Raw genomic sequence first — 13,021 nt, 5'->3', positions numbered from 1 at the left:
CTATCAGGGACTACTTTAGCGCATATTCTCTCTACTAATCTCAAATGCACAATGTGCAAATTTCAGCCATCTATTTTTTTGTCTCTGTAAACCATGGAACATTTCTGTTAAAAGCCCAAGAACTAGTACTAAGAAAAATTGAACAAAACGCAATTGTTCTCATTAAAATGTTTTTATGCATTCATTGTAGAAGACACAAGGTAAGAACACCATAGATTTTAGATGCCATTGTTAACGTCACGTAGTGAAACAAGTTTAATTGTAAAAGATAATAGAACTAAGTCTTATAGGAACCAAAAAATAAATCGTTTAGGGATATAGTTTGCCCATACATATAGGGATTTCTTTTATCTATTTCTAGTTATATGAAATTATATGGAATCATGACTATGGAAATAAATAGGAGAATTTATGAGTTAAATTATAAATAGAAACAAAAAATACAGTTAGTCTAATAGTGTGTGTGTGTGTGTGTGTGTGTGTGTGTACATACAGAGGGATTTCTTAGGAGAATAAGAAAAAAAGTAAGGATTTAGCTACTAATGGAACCAAGTGTGACTTCCATAAAAACTCTGGAGAAGTCTTCAACAAACTGTGGCTCACAAGCTAAATTTGGCCTGCTGTCTTTTTTTGAGTAGCCAAGGTTTTGCTACCTTGTTGACAGAGAGAAATTGTGAAAGAATACATTTATGTTGTTTTAAATTGTTAAATTTGGGAAATTGTTATACAACAATAGAAAATTAATACACACTTAATCCATTTTCAAAGGAAAATAGCATCATTTGCCTTTATGTTTAATTATCTCTGTCTTGGTGATGTCTTTCAACTGAGTGTCCATTTCCCAGTGTGTTTATAGTCCTTTACCTCTGTTGTTCCTTTCTTACTCTTAGTTAGATACTAAGCTCTGGCACTTTGCTTTATGGAATCATCTGGAGTAATTAAAGGAGCAAGGGACAGCAAGCATATCACCAAAACATGTAAAATGAGTGGTAAATATTCCTCAAATAATTATCCTTTGAGGGAATTGGGCATGTTTTCTACTTGGATTTTAGTCTTCACCACATTGCTAGACTTCTTCCTTTGTTATTTTACACTGTTATCCAATTCCTGATTCTATATTATGAAGAACAGTTAGTCTATTCTTAGTCCCTTCATGTTTTTCACAGAGGCCTTTTTATCATAACCAAATATGCACACGTTTGTTTGCCTCAAAAGATGTCCTTCCCTGAAGCAAACCATTTTATTGATTCATATTTTCTCTATTTGGGGAAGGAAGGAGGGAGGAAACAAATTGTAAGATTGCAATATATAAATGCAGTATTAATGTAAGGTAGTTAAATGCATAGTGTCTGGTGATGGTGGAATAAATTGGTAATTACATATGAACTTTGCAGAGAGGTTTCAAAGATTGCTAGACTTTTCTCTAGTGGCCCTTTTATTACTTATTAAAAGAGAAAAATATTCAAAACTTAAGCATAGAATTGGCCTGTTCTACCAGTTTGGAGGGGAATATCAAGTTGGCTAGATACATTTCATGGTATGTGTTGTGTCTGTGAATAATGTTTTAAATGTTGGACTTAAAATTTGGGGATGTAACTTCACAGAAGCTTATGATATCTTAATTTTAAAGTTTATTTACTTATTTTGAGAGGGAGGGAGAGAGAAAGAGAAATCAGGGAGGGGAACAGATGGGGAGGGCTGAGAGAGGGAGGGAGAGAGAGAGAGAGAGAGAGAGAGAGAATCCCAATCAGGATCCATGCTGTCAGTGTTGATGTGGATCCTGATCTCATGAACCATGAGATCATCACTTGAGCCAAATTCAAGAGTCAAACACTTAACCAACTGAGCCACCAAGCACCCCTGTATCTTAATTTTATTTCAATTAGAGATTGCCTTTCTGTGTCTGTGTTCTTCACTTCTATTTACTCATCTCTTCTCATTGTTTCTATACTTTATAGTCTCTATTTCAGAAAAAAATAGCATGTTTCTTCTTCTCTTTCTGGGATATATCATCCAACTCAACCAATTTGCAATTTTTTTCCCCAGTAAGAAGGGCTCTCTATCACTCTTTCCAGTGCTAACCCATGTTGCTCCTTTATGATATTTCTACAAAATTGCTCAAAAGATTATACCAAGTGGCTATTTTCCTTACCTAATTTATTCAATGCTAGTTATTTAAATTATTTCAACATTATAACTCTTAGCATACAGATAAAACTAGTTTTGCCTGCTTTAAATGGGCAGGCATTGCCTTCTCTATTTTTTTCTCTTTAAGGAGCCATGTATTCCTTCTAGGTCTAAATATGTTAACTGTATGCCAAACTTTTTTATATAAAAAAAAACCCAGATTTATTCACAAATAGATATAGATATTTGGGTGTAACTGAGTTTAACTCACCTGCTAAATAGTTTGTATACTACATTACCATTCTGCTTTGTGGTTAGTAACAGAAGCAGAATGGAAATCAGTTTGAGGTTTTACGTTTTGTTAATAATACTTTAAAAATGTTTTTTGAACATGTTTTCTGTCCCATGTTCCTCAACATGGTGATTACTGCTAGATTGCTTTTATACATTACTCTGCACACCTTCCAGAGTAAGAAGCATATATCTGCATAATAAATGCTCAGTTTATCAGTTGATGAATTAATTGACCTAATGATCTAATATTTATGATCTATGATCTTTATGATTATGTGACCTTATGATCTATGTATCTTATGATTTCATGTATCCTCTGTTAGCAATAATAACTTAGGTGGATATCACTAACATTTCTGTGACGGCTTTTTCATTCCCCTCAGCCTCATTTAATTACACTCTTTTCTATATGACTATAGTAACTTTGCTTGCTCTGTTTTATATTTATCTTGAATTTGAAATTGTTATTTTCTTATATAAATTATAATGTGATTCTTAATCAATGCCACTGCATAGTACTGCTGCAGTGTGCATGCTTAACTCATCATTGCTTATCTTGGGGCACTTGGGTGGCTCAGTCAGTTAAGCATCTGACTCTTGATTTCAGTTCAGGTCATGATCTCATGGTCATGGGATTGAGCCCTGCTCATGCTGAGTGTGGAGCCTCCCGAAAATTCTCTCCCTCCCTCTCTCTCTTTTCTCTCTGCCACTCCCCTGCTCGTACTTGCTCTCTCTCTGTTTAAAACAAACAAACAAAAGCCCAAAAAAAACAAAAAAGAATTTGCTTATTTTGTGAGTGGATAAATAAGAAGCATCTTCCTGAAAGATTGTATGCACTTGGCAGAGTTCCTGTTACCTAGTTATGTATGCTATTTGGGTTCATGCCCTCTCTTTCACGTTACATGGAGAGCATACTCATAAATTCTACAGAATTGTAAACCAATCATTTTTATGGCTACCATTAACACTATATTTTTTCTGTTAGTTCTCCATTATAGTCATTTAATCAAATTAATGTTGAGTAGCTGATATGCAGCTCATGAGTTTATATACCTTTCTACATACAGGTTTCACTGCAATGGGCAAACTAACATTCATGAGATCACTGTGCACACAGAATATGCTCTTTCTAAAAATTTTATGTATTTTCTACCCCAAAATCTGTAAGTTTAAGAAGTTATATTCATATATGTGTTTTCCATGTAATTGCTAAGGATATTGTCACAATAATTCCAAATTTCCATGTTTTTCTTATAATGCACAATAATCCTAGGGATTAAATTACTCAGGTAAACATCCTCTTAATTACAAAGAAATGCAGATTTAACTTTTGACCAACTTTCCTGTGGACATTTTGGTGAAACTCCATGCTGTGGCTGAGCTATCATCTTTTCTGGGTCTTAAATTATATATTTTGTTTTGTTTCACTGAGTAGATGTAACATCTGCATTTGAAGACCAAAGTAACTTAGCATAAAGTAATGAAATTGTCTACCCTGATATTTTTTTAAGTTTATTTATTTATTTATTTAGAGAGAGAGAGAGAGAGAAGAAGGGACAGAGGGAGAAGGAGAGAGAGAAAGAATCCCAAGTACTCGCAGTGTGAGAATCCTCACTCTCAATGCAAAGCCTGATCTGAAGTTCAAACCCATGGACACTGAGATCATGACCTGAAATGAAATCAAGAGTAGGACACTTAAGCAACTGCACCACTCAGGTGCCCCTACCCCAAGATATTTGTAAAAGAAATTGTTTAGATTTTAAAGTTGAATCTTTTGGTAAACAGAATGCTGTTTTATTATTATTATTATTATTATTATTATTATTCTGATGGCAAAATTTTAAAAAAAACATTAAGCTTTCATATGGACAATATGATGTCTATTTCACAAAGAATAATGAAGTAGCTAAATATTCTTCTTAAATGTTTTGTCAGTCTCCCAGTGTATCTAAATGTCTATCATATGCCATTCAGAAAGATGTAGTCAGTACTGACAGGATAAATGATTCAAACAAGAGTGATGGAAATACCATTTTGAAATCTACTCTTCATTCTGTTTGTATTTGAACTTTGTTAGATGTTAAATATCACTCAGCTTCCACTCCAGTGGATGATTTCAAAGCAGTATTTCCTTTATAATACAAACATTTCCTTATTTTCCTAAGTACCAAGTAAATTAAGAGAAAAGTATGAATGCAACTCTGAGTAAAAGGGAATAAATGAGAAGAGTTTTTCAAAATGGCAACCTAAATGGAGGAGAAGCAAACTTTCAGAGAATGAACAAATACAAAAGGAATAATGACATTCTTTGGAATTCCTCAATATTTCATTAAAAACAGAGAGGAAGGAAGCCCTAATGACTATTTTCTCTTGCTTACAATTTTTTGCCTAAATTTATTTTAAATCAGACGGAGGAACAGCATTGTTTGTACAGAAACTATTGAGAAATCATAAATTAGCCTTTAACTGTATTGATTGTGAGTGCTTGTGGATTTTATTGGACTGCCTCTGCAAATTGCATTGAAAAATATTGTCTTCTTTATTACCTCAATTAGACATTTAAAGTGAAGAAGGTCCTCCAGGGACACTGAAAAGGAACTATGAAAATTTGCATTTTGGCAAGATAATTATTTAACTGTAGTCCAACAATGAAAGTATTGCAATCTTGTTAAGATAAAGTGTTTTTATACTGTATTTATCTTCAAAGGAATTATTTGTCTTTAATAGTGTATTTTAAAAAGTCAATATTCTAATATGTTATGCGAAGGAAGAAGAATAATTTATTATACAATTTGTATCTCACTTTTCAGAAGTTCATAGTTATACTGCACTTGACATATTCTGGAAAATAACACTTAGTGATGACACCTCTTAATGAGGTAGGTGCAATTTGCATAAAGCAAAATGTACATATGTTAAATGTAAAGTTTCATGAGTTTTCCCACTTCCATACGCTAATATATCCCAAACATCTGTGTAAGTGGAGAGCATTGTCATCAGCAAGCTCCTTTATGTCACTTCCCATTCAATTTATACTCCCTGTCCCCAGGCAACCACAGTTCCAGTTCCATTTACCGTCAAGTAGCTTTGCTTGTTGTAGAACATCATATAAACTGGATAATATACTGTGTACTCTTCAGTCTGGCTTCCTTCCATTTGCGTGTGTGTGTGTGTATGTGTGTGTGTGTGAGTGTGTGTGTGTGTGTGTTTATTGTTTCAGAGAGAGAAAGAGAATAAGTAGGGGAGGTGCAGAGGGAGGATGAGAGGTAGACTATCAAGTAGGCTCCACACCCAGTGCAGAGTCCAAGGCCTCTGAGCTCCATCTCAAGACAGTGAGATCATGACCCGAGCCAAAATCAAGAGTTGGACACTTAACTGAGAGCCACCCAGAAACCCTAGCATTAGTTTTTTTTTTTTTTTTGAGATTCATTCATATTGTGTGCATCAGTAGTTTATTCCTTTTTATGCTGAGAATTACTACATTGAATATTTATATTTTTACCCATTTTGGATAGATATAAATTTAGGTTCACAGATTTTAACTATTGTGAATACATCTGCTATGAAAATTATTGTTGGGGCACTAGGGTGGCTCAGTCTATTAAGCATCTGACTGCAGCTCAGGTTATGATCTCAAGGTTTGTGGGTTTGAGCCCCACATTGGGTTGGCTCTGTGCTGACAGCTCAGAGCCTGAAGCCTACTTCAGATTCTGTGTCTCCCTCTCTCTCTGACCCTCCCCTGATCACGCTCAGTCTCTCTCTCTCTCTCAAATAATAAACACCAAAAAAATTTTTTATTATAGAATAGAAATTTATGTTCATGTTTTAAGTATGTGTATTTTCCTTTCTCTTCTTTCTTATCCTATCCAATCATCATGAATGTGGTCAAAAGATGGGTCAATATGCTGTCCTCTGCTATATCTAGATGGCCCAGATCTTTTTATGTTATATTATGACAAAGGGCATGAAAATTAACATAGCTCTGGGCAAAGCTACAAATGTATGTGTTTTGTCATTCTGTCTGAATGCATACTGTTTTTGTTTTGTGATCCGGTTAGAAAAGAATACACTCACCAGAGCAATGAATACCTGGTACCCAAGTGCACCTTAGTCAGGAATGCATTTTCAGTGATTTGAGGTTATTTCCAGTCCTTATTGACTTATTCCAAATCTTGACAAGAAAGTATTCAGTCTTTCACCATTAAATAAAATTTTATATTCCCACATTCATAATGAGAAAGTTTTCTTCTATTCCAGTTTCCTGATGATTTTTTTACAGTAGATGTTGAATGCTGTAAATATTGTTTTTCCCTGCATTGAGATATAATTTGTGTTGCTTAATTTATTAATACAGAGAATTAATTGGTAGAATTAGAACATTAAACCAAACTTTAATTCTTGGGATGAATCCTTGCTACACATAATCATTTGTCCATTTAATATACTATGGGATTAAATCTGTTATTTTGTTTAGTAAAATTATTCCTATGTTCTTTTTTTTATTATATTTAGTGTACTTTGCTTCCTATCTAAGACATCTTAGCCCATTGATGAATAGTTTTTTTTCCTATGTCTTTTATCAAGAAGTTTTATACTTTTACAGGGGTATATATGATCCATTTCACTTTTGTGTCAAGCATCCAGTTGGTACTGTACCCTTTGTTGAAAGACTGTCTTATACCCATAAATTATTTTGACATGTGTATTAAAAATTAATTGATTATGTCTGCTTTTTTACTATGTTTTCTGTACTGTTTTTCTACCTTATATCTTATGATTTTATAACTTTACATTAAGCTTTTGAAATCAGCTGATATAAGACCTCCAACTTTGTGAAATTTGTTTAAGCTATTACAATTTTTTTTCCACTTTTTCCATATAAACTTTAGCAGTAGCTTGGCAATCCCTAAAACATGCCTCCTAGAATTTTATATATTGCATTAAATCTATATAGGTAAGTTTGGGGAGAACTGATATCTCAATAATATAATTTCTCAAAATTGATTTATTTAAATTTTAGTTTATCCCTTTATTTATATGTTTTATCTATCATCTATCTATCTATCTATTTATTTATTTATTTATTTATATACTTTATTGTCAGGTTGGTTCCAACATTGAATTTTTATGGGATTTTTTGGTAGATTCATTAAATTTCCTATATAATCATGTTGTCTGCAAATAAATACCACCTACTTTCTAAAGGACTTATATTTTATTTATTTCCATATTATAGTACAATAGTGAACACACGTAGGAGAGGACTACAGGCAGATAGAGTGAGGGCCAGCCATTCCCTAAGCTGCTTCACTTTCTGTATACTGTTTTGTTTCATAAACCATCTTACTGCAAGCAAATGAATGACTGAGACCAAAATCTTTCTGGATTATTGATTCAGAGAAATTGTGAAAGATAATAAAATGTTGTTTTACGTGACTGAATTTTGAGGTGGTTTGTTATACTCTAATAGCTAAGCACAACAAAAAAGTTACGCCTGGAAGTGGAATGGTGTCTTAAATACCTAAAAATTTTGGCATAAGTTCTGGGTTCAAGAAGAAGGAAAAGCCAGGAATGGCCCTGTGAGACTCAAAAGGAAAGAATAAAGATCTCAAGGAGAGTGTTAGTGCATACCTAATGAACCTGAAGAAGATTTTCAGGGAGAGCTTAAAGGAATACAGAAAGAATATTAGAGGTGTTGTAAGTGTATATTAGTAGAAATTCAACAACACTGTCAACTGCAGGAAATGTAGAAATTAGAAAGCGCATGGAAACTTGATTTGGTTAAAGAGACTTCCAGGCAGAATATCAAAAATTCTACCTAGCTTCTTCTCATTCCACATGATAAAATTCAAGAGGAAAGAGATGAGCTAAAGAATAAACTTTTAAATAAAAGAGAGCCATTATCTTCTCTATTTGAAAATAAAGCTTCTAGGGGCTCTTGGGTTGCTCAGTTGATTGAACATCTGACTTCAGCTCTGGTGATGATCTCATGGTCCATGAGTTTTAGCCCCAAGCCAGGCTCTGTGCTGACAGCTCAGAGCCTGGAGCCTGCATTGGATTCTGTGTCTCCCTCTTTCTGTTCCTCCCCTGCTCACGCTTTCTCTCTCTCTCTCTCTCTCTCTCTCAAAAATAAATAAACATTAAAAATTAATTAAATAATACAAAGCAAACTTTCTCAATCCCTATCTCTCTAGCTAGAAAAACGAACAACAATACCAGTGACAACAACAAAAATACAAAATATTCTCGCACTAATAAGTGCTTTAGGGGAAATCTTTAAATGCAGTTTATGCTTGTAAGATCCTTTACTAGGTCCTCATGAAGATTTAAAATGTCTTATAAACAGTTTTGAAATAAATTTCTTCTTCTTAAATCATTGAGAAACAAATGATTTAAGAAATGCTTTAATGATCCCATGTGTTGCACAACAGGTACTTTTAAGATTCTAAGTGTCAGATGTCCCAGAGCAGACTTTCAGAGAGCCCAAAATAGAGAACAGCATATTTGCATATACTTGTATATGTGCCATTTGACTAATAGTGTGGATTGTAAATCAAAACATAAGGAATCCACAAAGTTTTAAAAAGAATTAGACTAACCTGATTGAAAGTGACAAAGTGATAAAGAAAGTGAAAAATCAAAAGAAGCCCTGGGATCTTCAAATTACTATAGGAAGAAGGCAACTTGAGAAAACTACACAGTTGCAAACACTACGAAAAATAATAATTCAGAGGGCAACAGATAGCCAAAAATGCATAACCAAGAGTCACAGAGAATAACACGTGAAGGAACTGGCACATCTTTCCAGTTGGATTTCAGAATTGCTATGGACAGGTGTCTCCTATGTGTTCTTTTCTCCTTCTGTGTATGTATGGAGAATGTCTGGTGGTTTTCCTATTCCTGAGCATGTTTATAGCTGTTTTAATGCCTAGTGTCATATTTCATCATTTCTGTCATCTGTATCAGTTTTTATTAACTGAGTATTCTCTGGGTTATGAGTCACATTTATTTTACTTCTTTGTGTACTCAATAAGTTTTTGGTTAGGTATTGGACATTGTAAGTTTTATTTTTGAGTCTTCTTTTTTCTTTTTTGCCCTTTGAAGACTCTTGAAGTTAGTTTTTGACTAGTTTATTTGCAGATTAAATCAAAAACCTTAAGAGGTCTCTTTTGAATGCTCCAGGTATTAGTAATTTATTTATGCTCTACATGATCAGAATTTAAACATCTCTTATCCGAACATGTGATAATTTAGGAATTATTTAGTACCACTCTCTTCCCACCCAACCCGGTACTGGTTCTCTACCTAGACCCTAGGAATCTTATTTTAGCCATCCCATGCTTTGTGTTTAACAACAGAGTCAAAGGAAGCTTTATGAAAATTTATGGAACTTTTGGGCTTAGCTGTCTTCTATCTTGCACTTCACTCCTCAAATTCCATCCCTCTTTATGTGTCTGACAGAACATCTGAAGGCTGCTATTGTTTGTTTCTCTTAGTTCTTCCTGCATCACAGTATGGAAGGTGCCTCCAGAATAAAGCTGGACTGATTATAATACTTCAGTTATCTTCCTTCTCTTAGGAATCACAATCCTGTGCTGCCTGTTTTCCAGTGTCTGAAAACATATGTATTATATATTTTGTCCTATTTTCTCATTTTTTTTATGGAATGTTTCACCAATTTGCAATTTGTATGTCATTCTCGTGCAGGGGCTGTGCTAATCTTCTCTGTATCATTCCAATATTATTATATGTGCTGCCAAAGAGAGCACCTATTGTCTCATTCTTTATTGTAAGAGGCCCGGGTACTCCATTGTAGTTGGAGGTGATAGTCACAGGTCTCCCTAATCCTAATTTTTTAAATGTCTAAATTATCACCCTTTTTTCTTCCTTTATGACATGTTTTAATTTATTTTTTTTTTTGAAACTTCATCTTCCAGTGTGGTGAATCAGCCTCATCATCTTTCCAGTCTATCTAGTGTTTTTTTTAAAGACTGCATTTTCCAAATATACTATTATCGTTTTATTCTTGGCATTTCCTTTAAAATCCCCTTGTTATTTTGAGGATTCTTTTTTTTTTACATTAAAAAAAAAATTGAAACAGAGAGGGCACAAGTGAGCAAGGGGAGAGGGGAGAGAAGCAGGGCTCACTTTCACCACAAGTGGGGTTCAGGTTCACCCCATGAGGGACTCGAACTCACGAACCAATCATGACCTGAGCCAAAATAATCTGCTTAACAGACTGAACCACTCAAGTGCCCTCTTTTTCTTTACAAGTTTTTATCATGAAATGCTCATCATCTTCTCTTCTTGTTTGTGTTATCTCATATTAGTGGATTCTCCTGTGTTTTGTAAATTTTGCCTTTGGATGTGAAATCAGTAGGTGTTTTCCTCTGTGACAAATCTCAGTTACACCTGTGTCTTAAATTAAGCTAACTAAGCTGTGCTTATAGAATGTTTTGAGTTTGTTTTAGCCAGGGTCACATGGACTGGTTAAAGACCAGATTTATATTTGTTTCTCAGTTTGGGTTTAATTTTCTATATGGTTGATTTGATTTGCGTCCAATACTTATGCATGCTTAATGCCTAGTTTTCTAATAACCCTTAATACTTTCAAAACTACTTTTTTTAATTGCAGTCAAGATTTGGGACTGGAAACTTGCTTTTGGCAGTGGCCAGTCTGTGTCTATCCCAGTAGGGGCAAAGTTTTGCTCCTGTTTTTGAGGGGACAGCTATGTCTGGGTTTCTCTTTTGTCCAGGCTCTCAGATATGTAAGCAAAGAAACAAACAAATTCTGTTATTTATCAAACTTTGTTATTTATCAATCTGTTCTTTATCATAAACAGATATGACTGCCTTAAGTTCACTCCTAAAATAGGTGCCTAGACCTTAAATTATATGCCCATGGCCAATATATTTAACACAGTATTTGTGTGTTAGAATTAACAAGGAAGTCTTGTCATGTTACTTTAATATGATATCTTGAGCAGAAACTGTAATATAAATATGATCTCTCCTCTTTGTCAAAGTAACTTACATCTGTGAATTCTGTTGGATAATCAACCAAATATGATTTTCTTTCATTATGTAGGTAGTTTGACATGTTGTATTAGTAATACATTAAATGATACTCTTATAGTTCCAAAATTGTTGTATTTAATAGTTTAATCTTTTGCTATCTACCAGAAATTATCCTAGGTGTCCTGGGGGAACATAAATAATGTGGCTCACCATCCCCTCCGACCACAGAGCATTCTGCAGGATTGCAGACATTCAAGGGCTGGTTCCTTTAAATTCCAGTTGCCTTTTTAAATGACTTCTCCCCACCCCACCCTTGCTATGCCCCAGGGCAAGGGAATCAGCTCCTACTCCCTCAGTACTAGTCTCCCATCAATTCAGTTGCATTGTCTGGAGCCTGGGTTCCTGTGATTACTGTCTCAATCTCTTGCTCTTCCCATGTTGTCTTTACATTTTGTGGTGCAGATGATATTCAGTAAATCCTCAGCTCTTCTTCAGTAGGAATTGCTCTACATGTTGGTTTCCATTTGGTGTGTTCATGGACGGGGTAAGTTCAGAGTCTTCCTGTATTGCCATCATAAACCTTTAGTTATTAAATTATGTATATGCTCTCCTATACTTCTGAAAAATTCTATGAATTCTGTTAGGATTTCAAAAAGCCTCAAAAGAGATGACATTTAAATTATATTATGAGCTATAATATTTATGGATAACATGTGTTGTTTCAATAAATATAGAAGTTAGTGGATTATCACTTTTAAAAGATTGGGTATGAATTGGCCATTTTTGAGCCTGGATGATAGCTACATAGGGCAGTATTGTACTATTCTCTCCACTTTTTAATGGATAAACATTTCTCATTAAAAATGTTTTTGCAAATATTATATTTTTTAAACTGTTTAAGCAAACGTAAAACTATGGCACTTCCATGAATTCATTTACTACAATTAAAGATATGTAATTTGCATTTAAAAATTCAAACTCGCTATTTATTGGTAAAGTTGTGCTCTTTAAAGCAGAAAATTTCAAAATTGCATCTAAATATAAAACAAATCTATTGAAAAGCTAATAAACCCTAAGCAGGAGCCTCATTACACAACTGGGCCTTATTATCAATTCCATTTATTGTTAATGACATACACTTGGAGCGATGGTTCTAACAAGGCTTAATTTGAAGACAAAACAGGAAACTTCTAAGGTCTTTTTATTTTTCCTTTGTAGTGAAGTTTCTCAATGTGACATCTGAAAAAATGCAAAGAATATTTTATTGTTGGAAACTAATTTTCACAGGAATATATCCTCTTTGAATGAATGATATAAGAAGATAATTGGGAGGCGGGAGAAGATGTGGAATGTATGTTGAACACTTTCTCCAATGAATGTAGCTAGGACTAAGTCCAGATTACACTAATATTACAGACATTATGTCATTTGATACCTTTGAATGCCTTTTGGCATGCAGTACAAGACCACAGCTGGGGCTTTGAGCATGTTATTCATATATTTAATGAAACCATCCTCATATATTGTTAGTTGTCCTTTTTAAGACAAAAGTGGTTTTCCTGAATGGCTTTATCTTTTTGAT

At 34.0% G+C, this 13,021-nt stretch overlaps 1 non-coding gene across 1 annotated transcript; it reads right to left on the bottom strand.

The window, feature by feature from the left end:
- Nucleotides 1–10,083: 10,083 nt before the first annotated feature.
- Nucleotides 10,084–10,190, bottom strand: LOC120219979. Its single transcript, XR_005525429.1, has one exon. It is a non-coding gene; the product is annotated as a U6 spliceosomal RNA (small nuclear RNA).
- Nucleotides 10,191–13,021: the final 2,831 nt, after the last annotated feature.

The sequence above is a fragment of the Hyaena hyaena genome, unplaced genomic scaffold, assembly GCF_003009895.1.
Source record: "Hyaena hyaena isolate Hyena2069 unplaced genomic scaffold, ASM300989v1 scaffold_657, whole genome shotgun sequence".
NCBI classification, from domain to species: Eukaryota; Metazoa; Chordata; class Mammalia; order Carnivora; family Hyaenidae; genus Hyaena; species Hyaena hyaena.
Note: the sequence above shows the minus strand (reverse complement) of the source record. Positions and strands in the feature narration are given on the sequence as shown.